Source organism: Pteropus vampyrus, unplaced genomic scaffold (assembly GCF_000151845.1).
Source record: "Pteropus vampyrus isolate Shadow unplaced genomic scaffold, Pvam_2.0 Scaffold107, whole genome shotgun sequence".
NCBI classification, from domain to species: Eukaryota; Metazoa; Chordata; class Mammalia; order Chiroptera; family Pteropodidae; genus Pteropus; species Pteropus vampyrus.
The window spans coordinates 3,272,866-3,283,103 of NW_011888888.1; the positions used below are offsets into that span (position 1 = coordinate 3,272,866).

At 34.4% G+C, this 10,238-nt stretch overlaps 1 pseudogene; it reads right to left on the minus strand.

The window, feature by feature from the left end:
* Positions 1 to 5,511: 5,511 nt before the first annotated feature.
* On the minus strand, positions 5,512 to 5,630 carry LOC111743139 (annotated as a pseudogene).
* Between the last annotated feature and the right edge of the window lie 4,608 nt (positions 5,631 to 10,238).

Below are 10,238 nucleotides of genomic sequence, written 5' to 3' on the forward strand. Positions count from 1 at the left end.
TTTAATATTTTCACAGCATTGATTGTGGAATAAATGTTTAATAATATTACTTCCAAGAATGTTTACATGATATTTCATATCAGAAATGCATAATTCATTTTTTCATAAATTTAAGTATTTCAAGATGCCAATCTTGAAATAAATTTGTGGTATTATACAGACTTCTGCTCTGTATGAGAAGACTGCAGAATCAATAACAACCAAACTCTACTAGATAGTTGGATGGGAAAGTTCATATTTTGTGTTAATGGTGGCCTTTCCTTTTAAAACCTGACAATAAAACATTTAAAAAATCACTGCACTAGTTAAGTGCATTGAAAGAATAATTAAACTCCAGTTTCTGCATTTATTGAATTTTAATCACTTAAACTGGGTTCAGAGCCTTTTTTCTTCCTCCTGAAATGATCAAGTATTATTTAAAAAATATATTAGTGTCTTCAGTGATGTTTTCATACTGAAATTATAATTGTTTTGCTGTGGACAAAGATGGCTATATACTTCCTTACATATTTGCAGAAATTGATCATAAAAAATACCACTGCTTTTTGATACTATGCATTTTGGGTATTCCATGTTCCCTTTTTCCTTGTTCCCTTGCAGCTCATTAACTTTTGGTGTTGTGTTTCACAAAAATTTAATGCCTAATTATATCAAAAAGAAAGGAGAATAATCCAACATATGGCTGATTAACCATGGAGCTCTATCTAGCTAAATTAAGCACTTCCAAGATACTATTGACTTATGTTCTGCTAAATTTTATTATGAACTATTCTCATTCTTATTTTATCCAAATTCATGTTAAATATTCTGAGACTCTAAGAACACAGAAGGAGAATTAAATGTCTAAATTTCTATCATTAAAATTGAGACCTTGATGTTAAGTACAGCGTGGTTGTAGATATACAATAGAAATATCCCCTGGAATTTGAACAATTTTTAACCATTAACATTTAAATAAAGCTCTTTTCTTAAATTATTCTAAAAGGAAGCCTAAACTGAATTCTGGACTTCAGGAGAATGTAACATAGGGTATGTAAGTTTGACAGAGAGAAAATATGAACAAAAATAAGATGAAAACAAGGCACTTGTGGAGAGAGAAGTTTAGGTGTGGCTTCTCTATGGATTTATACAGAAAAACCGTTAGAAGTGTAAGGGACCTTGGAGATAGAAAGGAACAAACTCCTTTTTAAGATCATTTGCCAGAAAAAGTATAGTGCTGTAGTAGACTTTGACAGAACACAGATAAAAACCTGGTCTAATTTTGAAATTGCAGGAAGCCACCACAGGAGAGTTGGAGACAATCAAAAGGGATAAATTAAAATCTCTTGGGGAAACATGGTTAAGGAGAACTTCAATTCCCTTCCTCTGATTTAAGTAATGGAAATAATGTGTGGTTTCTTTTTTAAAGGTAAAAATAGAAGGGCATATGTGGAAAAGAGATTGCTCAACCGCCGGTGTGTATAAGAATACATACCTAAGTGCATACAAAATACTCATAACCAACAAAGCAACAAACAGATTCATATGTCACTAGGGCAAGAAATATTATTTGAAATACAATTTGAAAGGCAGAACTATACTTTTTTGTTTACGAAAAACATTTCACCAACTGACAGTGTTTTTGTCAAGAAACATGCTTCTCCTGTGGTTAATGTTTGTAAAGTACCTTGTGCTTTTTGGTAGGAAGGATTTATAAATGAAAACTAAATCAATATCTGAAAAAGTGATTTTTAAGAGAACAAACTTCAATTTTAAGATTTAGGTTTGTCAAAAAAAAGTACTCTTGCTTTTGAGATTCAAGTTATGCAGACATACGCTATTTTTCTAAAATTCATTGCTAACTCAAAGCACAGTTCTTTCTGAGCCAGGCAGCAGAGTCTGGTGGTTCCTAAACTTGAGTGGTATGAGATTCCTAGTGAAGTAGGGAGGTGCTTTCAAAATACATAGATTTCCAGGCCTCACCCTTGATATACTGAATCTGGATCTCTAGGAGATCCCAGAACCTATTAAGTTTATAATGTTCTCTGGGCATTTATGTAGAGCATACAGGCTTGGGATTTACAGGTATATTCCATAACTACCTTTGACCACCCAAATCATCCGTATTCTATATGCATAAGGAAGCATTAGAGTTTACTGAAAAGAGAACTTTTTATCTCTGATTGCAAGACAAGTTGAGTGTAAAGTATCAATTTCAACAATATATTATCCTCAAAGACAAAACAATGATTTGAGATTTTAAAAGTATTCCAACTGTTATGTAATAAACTATTATATTATAAAGTTCTTGATAAAATAATTCCTATTTTATTCATCTTTTATTTTTAGCATTTAGCACATGCTTTGGCTAAGTCCAGATAAATATGCTATCATTTAATCAATCATAGGAAAAATATACAATGGCAAATAAAGAGATAAGATTCTAAGATGCTAGTGGGAGAGATAAACAACAAACTCAGAAACAAATAAATACCTCGGATAATTTGAGAAATAAGTACTCTAAAGAAACAACAGGGTAATATGATGGAAGGTGGCAAGAGTTAGGACAGGTAGGTATTTATTTAAATGGGTAGTTAGGGCAGGCCTTCCTGAGGAGTTGAGCTTGGACAAATGAATATCAGGGGATGGGGTGGTCCAGTCAAGAGAACAGTAAACACAAAGGCAAAGTAAAGAATGAGCACAATGTGTTTGAGAAACAGAAATGAGGACAGGTATTTGTAGTATTTGAGTCAGAGGTAAGGTGGTAGGAGATAAAATATTGAGAGGTAGACAGTGAAAATAGAGGTGCTTGTATGACCTAGAATGATTTGAAAAACTAAGACTGTTTACCTTGGCAGTGAAATGCAGCACTGACTTTGGTTTCAGTAAGACCTGAATTCCAGTACCGGCTACATTGATTACTAGAGAATTAACCTTGGATATAGATCTTAACCTAACTCTGACTGTCTTTTTGGTAAAGCAGGGATAATAATAGGTAAATAATGTTATGAATAATAATGCTTCATAGCATCATTAGAAAGATTAAATGAGTAAATAGATGTAAAGTGCTTACTTAGCTCCATGCCTAGCACTTAGTAAGCGCTCTATAAATGTTAGCTGTCATTATGATGAACAGGAGTTTCCTTCTATATAAAATATATTACGGCATGTATATAGCATATCCTCATGTTGTATATGCATATATAAATTTATATTCTTCAATCTAAAATAGTAAACCAATGATGATGAGATACGATAACATAGATGGAAAAACAAATAAGTGATCAATAATTTGTATTATAAACTGTTGGCTGATAAGTCCTGATTCTAGAGTTGCATCCATAGTTACTGCTTGTGCAATCTCTTCCAAAACAGAACTAAATCAAAAGTAGATTCTTTTACACTGATGTATTCTCTGATCCAGATATATTTTCCTGATAATTTTTGCTAAGAGGATGGTTCAGTTTGCAACATTGAAAAGCATAGCTCTACTTTGATTCTAGAACATTCCAGGATTTCTGCCCAAAATTGTGCCCAGTTTTGTCCTGATTCACACTGTATGAAACCCACCTAAATTAAAATCCATTTTATCTCAAGCTCATTTGAGAAAGAATAACAAGAATCAAATATACATGAGCTATTAAGTTAAACATGGCAGCTATGTGTACCACAGGGACCATTACAGAAAATTAAAACAGAACCTTGTAGTAAAGTTCCTCACTGGCTGGCAAATATATTTCTACTTCAATTATTCATGTATTTGATGCTAGGATTACATAAACTAAAATGTATTATATTGTGCTTGCTACATAATAAGCATCAAACAGATTACATTATTAAGATATTGATGACAATGCAAAATAATTTTCTAAATCAGAGTAATTCTTGAATATGAAGACTTACAAGCCCGATCCAGTCTTCCTTAATTGGAAACTCCAAGAGATCCTATGTATTTTTAAAAAGCTTCCCAGTGACTTTGAGGTGTTTTGCTAAATCTAACTTTGCAAGGGTATACCAATTCCACATCTACAAGAAAATAAACACATTTTGTTGAACTCTGGCTTTTTTGATGTGAACATAAAATTTAAATTAAAAAAGCATTCAAAGTTCTTTCATATAAGTATAGTATATAATCCCCTCTTATTATTTATGAATCAATAAATAGTCCATATATTCATTTCCAAATTACCTCAGAGGTATTGTATTTCTTTTCTATGGAGTTTTTTTCCCCCTCCGAATAACTAATAATGTTTCACTTTCAGTTTCACTTGACTCCAAAGGTTATTTCAAGAAAATTTAATGTTGCTTTATATGTGCCATTTCATATCAGCAGCGAGAGCAACAATTCATATTCTTTTATTTCAGAATGCTTTCAGTAATTTTAATGTTATTAAAAATCTTAGTTCTCCTAAATGTTATAAGTTTTACAAGCCATTTATTGTTTTATATCTTCAAAGAACTTCATTTAGTCATTCACTCAGCACCTGTTCATTAATGCCTATCAGGATCTGAAAATCACTGGTGAGAAACAGACCCAAAGCCTGCTTCCACAGAGTTCAGTTTATCTAGTGGGGATACAGACAACAACAGAATAGTTTTACAAATGTACAACTACAAATTGTGATAAGTGCTTTGAAGAAAAACCTCCTGGCATCATGAAATCACATAACAAGGTGGGCACAGCCTAGTCAGAGAAACAGCAGGAAGGCCTCTGTGCAGTGAGCTCAGAAATGAGAAATAAGCATAAGAGTTAACTAGATGAAGAGGAGAGGAAACGTATCTAGCTGGAGATGGGGCATAAAGGCCCTGAGAGGATGTAAGAAAAGGTGGGCGTGGCTGGAGGACTAAGAGGAGTTTAAGGTGAGAAAGGTAAGACCAGGAGTGAGGTCTGGGATGGGCTCATCTTAAGCACAGTGAAAGCCCTGGCAGGTTTTAAGCAAAAGAGTTATGGGATCAATTGGCATTTGACTTCAATGGATGAAGGGCTGAAGAAGAGCAAAGACTGGATCAGGATGTGTTTATGCAAATAATCAGATTAATGGATAAAGCCTTAATGAAATTATCTAAGGCTGTCTTTCATTGGCGATCTAGCATATAAAATTAAAGTCTTGAAATTTTCCATGCCAAAACAGAATAATTAAGAAACAGAAAAGTTCAATTAAAGAAAGAAATCGAAAAGAATTATTGATATGCCATTTTTTGTCTAATAACTTTTATCAATTTATTTTAAATATATTTTCCCTTTTGCATTCTAATTTCCAACTCTTATTCCTTTTTTTGGAAACTTTTGTATTTTATTTTTCTTAGTTAAGAAAGCAATAGACTTATAGAGGTCCACTCACAATTGTCAAGGGTTGTAAATAATGCTTCTTTGGATGTCTTTTACCACCAGGACAAAGTTGGTTTCAGCTTATTCCAATCAGATAACTGTTGTTTTTTTTTTTTTTTTTTTTAGGCAAGGCAACCCTTGGTTGACCTCACAGATTGCAAGGACCTTATCAGCTTACGATCCCTTATTTTTAAATTTTTTTACACCTATAGCACCTGGTCTTCCTAGGTGGTCTCCTATCCAAGTACTAACCAGGCCTGACCCTGCTTAGCTTCCAAGATCAGATGAGATCAGGCTTCTTCAAGGTAGCATGGTTGTAGACTCAGATAAATTTCTATTTGTGCCTATTCAGTGACAATTTCAAAAGTCTCTCCAATGAAACAGTCATCGAATCTCAGTTATCCAAAAAAATCTCAATTTCAGCATTTGACAAAAGAGCAAAGAAAACCTAAAATATCAACTCTGATGTATGACATTTACATGTCAAGCTTCCTTTTCTTGACTGTTGAAAAATGTTACTTTATCACAAATTTGATTACATTTAATCTTGTTTTGAATATCTATGAAGAACGTTTCTCTGCTAATGTTGGTAAAAATACAAAAAAAAAAAAAATTTGCAAGAGCGTCACCTCCTGGAATTACTAATAAATGCCAGACCAAGTCATACTCTGACCTCCTGTTTTTAAGGAAAAAAAAAAAGGTATTTTAATGGCTGTATTTACTTTCATTTTCCTGTGTTTCAGAGGAGAGATTTAAATGCCAGACCATCACCTACGTGGAAGAGTTTTAAGTTGGCAATCAGGTTACTTTAGGAGGAAGGACAACTGGAGCTAGATGATAAGCTGTTCTCTGGCTGCCTCAAGTCTTGTTGTACATTTAGCCTCTTCAGTCACTCCTGGCCAACATTACTTTTTGTCTATTATCTTCTTCTGCCATTTCTGCTTTTTAAAAATATATTATTGGCCTTCCTGGAATGGTCTGTTGCTCTTTTATTCCTTTAAATGCCTTCTCCAAGCTAACCTCTGGCAAGAAAACTATTCTGCTAATCCAAATCTATTTTGTTTCATGGCTTGTGTGATTCCCTTCGGGCTATATTCTTCTTTTCCTTATGTTTGGTCCACCTGTGGAAAAGATAGGAACTGTGTTGACATTCTATAATGTGTTCAGGTCACCAGCAGTCTTTGGTATTTTGGGCTTATGAAAATTTTCACAAGGGATGACCCAGGACATCAGAATAATAGTGATAATTCCAACAGTTTGGCATGCATAGGTCTATGAGGCAGACCTGCTCTTAATGCATAGAGGGGTTGCTGACTTTGCTCTATGCTTTGCTTATTTGCAGGTGTAGCTTTTAATGATCAATGTTCTGAGCTAATGAATAATCAAATCTATACATTCTTTTATGTGCCCACTCATTTATTCATTCATTCTCGTGTTCATTCAACAAGTATTTATTCAGTATCTTTTAAATATTTAGCATATGCTAGACCCTGGAGATCAAATGTCAAGCACCTAAGAAGACAAAGTCCCTGACTTCCTAGAGTTAACTGGTGGGGAAGGAGGGCTGCAACAGATATGAATTAAATAATCTCACTGATAAATGTATAATTATGAATTAAGGGAAGGACTTGGAAAGACTGGAATGTTATGGTTCCAAAGATCTAGATAACAAGGAAATTTAACATGACTGGCGGGAAGATGGGGAGAGAGTAGTCAGAGATAAACATCTCTCCACTCCAGGAAATGATAAAGGTGAGACTAGGAAAAAGTGTGTGTGGGCGGGGGGGGGGGGGGGGGCAGAAAAATGTAGTACGTTCTATAGAAGGAACAGCATGTGCAAAGGTTGTATGGCACAGTCTATGCTTCTTTCAGGAACTGGAAGACAGGCAATGCCAATGTGACTGAAGTCCACAGTAAGAGGGACAATGGTGTGTGATAATCTCTAGACTGACGTAGATGCAGGGCCAAGTCACAAGGCTCTGTGCACCTTGTTGAAGACTGGGTCTTCATCCTTCTAATGAGCTTTAAAAAAAATCACAGACTTGGTATAATCCATTTAGAATAAGAAATGGAGTGTTGCTTCTGCTCCTGACTGAGATCTTTCAAAACCAGAGTATGATGTTAATAAGCCAATCACCCATGTAAGTTTGGTATTAAATTTCCCTATTTGGAAAAAAGTAACTACTAAATTTCTCACAAGAACAGGCTCTTTAGTTTCTAATAATCAGAATGTTTAAGAACTTAGATAGGGTCTTATTTTTATCATAGTCAGTCAAATAAATATTTACACACTAAATAGCATCTCACAGATCTTACTAAGCATTAAGATAAGTAGTTTCTTTAGTTGTTTTTTTTTTCCTTTTTTAAAAAATTCTCACTCCATTTTAGCTTAACTGATGGACATATTTACTAGTGAGTATTGAAACAGATTAATACTTTAAGTGCCAAAAGGCAAAAACCACAGCTTTTTAGTGCCCTGTATTAATAGAGATCGTCTGACTTTTGACGGCTTACCCACTGTGATGAAAGTCCTCGAAATTCTTTAAGCATCCAGTTTGCACAGCTCAGCTTTTAAAACTTCTCTAATGAATATGCTGAGCCATGCAGTTCTGGGATCCAAAAGAGTAAGTCTGATTCTATCTGTATTTCCATATTCAAAGTAACCCAAAAAAGAAATCTACAGGGGCAAAGATATCTAGTATTATAAACAAATAAATTTTAACAACAATAGAGGAAAAAAATCAGATACTGGCCAACCTGCCAAGACCTAAGTTCAGGAGGCTGAATTTTTACTCTTCTAGCTGACAACATAATTACCCCCTACAACTGCCACAGACACATACTCCCTGTAGTGTTTTAATCTTTATTATTATACTCACAGCTCTAAAAAATATAACACAATACTAAATTATAAGCTCATGTCCTGTTCAACTGTCAGAAAAGATCCTAGTTTCCTTTTATAAGGCCGTACTGACTATTTACAGAAATATACATATTCAAAAGATAATAATCTCCAAAAGGAAGGCTATTAATGGTTCTCTAAAGCTGTGGAGCAACATTAGCAAAGGAGGCAATTACAGTCACATCAAAGACAGATAACAAAGTCATTGTTTTACCAAGAACGAAATGCTTGTCTTATGTTTTTGCTTGATTGCTAAAACATTTTTAAAGCATCTACAGAAAAATCATTGTTGGTTTAAAACTCAAAGATTTTAAAAATAGAGCTATTAAAAAATATTGAGGTCTCATCAAGTATAAAATGTCTATAGGTAACTTTTCAGATAGCTTTGTGTGGGCTAGTAGGCATTTGAACATGACCCCCAACATTCCCACCTGCAGAGTACACACCTGCATAATCCTCTCCCTTTGAAGGTGGGCAGGACTGTAAATGTGGTGGGATAGTCACTCCCTAGATTATGTTACATCATTCAGCAAAGGGGAGAGTAATGTTGAATGATGTAACATATGTTATATCACTGTCCTGGCCAATTGAAGAGATTCTCTTCTAGCCTCAAAGAAGAAAACTGATACATTGTGGAGAAGGACACTTGGCAGGGAACAAAGGAGAGCCTCTTAGAGTTGAAAACACCTTCTGACTGACAGCCAGAAAGCTGAGAATACCTTCTGACTCTCAGCCCCATAACCACAAGGAACAAAATTCTATCAATAATTGGTGAACATGGAAGAAGACCCCAAGCCTCAGATGAGACCAAAGCCCCAGCCAACATCTTGCTTTCGGCCTGGTGAGAGCCTGAGCAGAGACCTTGGCTAACCAATGAGAAGACTCTTGACTCATGTAAATTGTGAGATAATAAATGTGTATTGTTTTAAGCCTCTATGTTTATGGCAATTTGTTGTGCAGCAATAGACGCTAATATATTCTGTATTCAGTAAAATTTACATTTTACTCTGAGTCAGTAAGACTAATTTTTTCAAGTCCAAATAAATGTAGGTAGAAGTTTTATGGTAATACAGATATTAAAGCATACCATAAATAGTACAAATAAAGCATACATGGTACAGAAGACAGACCACTGAAATCATAGTACATGAGCCTTAGTACCAGCTTGGCCACTGAGTGATTTGAAGAAGTCATGTAATCTTTATGAGCCTTGGTTTCTTCATCAGTAAAGTTAAAGTATACTACTAGTCAGGAGTCTGCATTTTAACAAGGTCTCCTGGTGATTATCAAGCTTGCTGAAGTTTGAGAAGCTCTGTTTTACGTATACAAGAAGTTTACACCTTTTCGTTCTTCCTTAATATCTTCCCATAGATATGGATCCAGGTTTTGTAGGATCTGAAGTTTATACAATTTAGGGGACTCTCTTGGAGAGTTAGTTGTAAATTAGAAATTAGTAGAGGATCTTGGGAAAGCTCATACAAGTGAGGGCTCTGAAGCTAAAACTTCACAAGTTTGAAAGAAAACGTTCTGCCTTCCATTGTTTTGGTTTCTTATTTATACTCATTTAATTCCAATACCCTTGAAACAGCCCCCCTCTACTCTTTCTCTTTCCTCTTCAATCTCTTCTTCTCTACAGATTCTTCTCTATCAATGCTGAAACAGTCACCTCTTTTACCCTTAAAACCAAAGAAGAGTATGCTAAAACAAAAAATAAGCAAAAACTCCAAGTCAAAAAATACAAATAAAAAAGTAAAATCTTTCCTTCAAATCTGTATTTCTTTAAATTTTCAGGTTTTTTTTTGTACTTCTTAACTGCTAAATGTCTTCCAAATATTGTCTTAGAAAAAACTTACTTTCTTTTTTCTCACTTGTAGTTTATTTCTCAATCTATTGTAAAATGGCTAAAACTGCTCTCACAAAAGAAATAAACAACCTACTTATTGCTAAATCTGTCTTTATCTTGCAGCATTTGACACTCCCTCTCCCCACACTCACTTTTTTTCAGAGACATTTTAAAACACAGTGAAA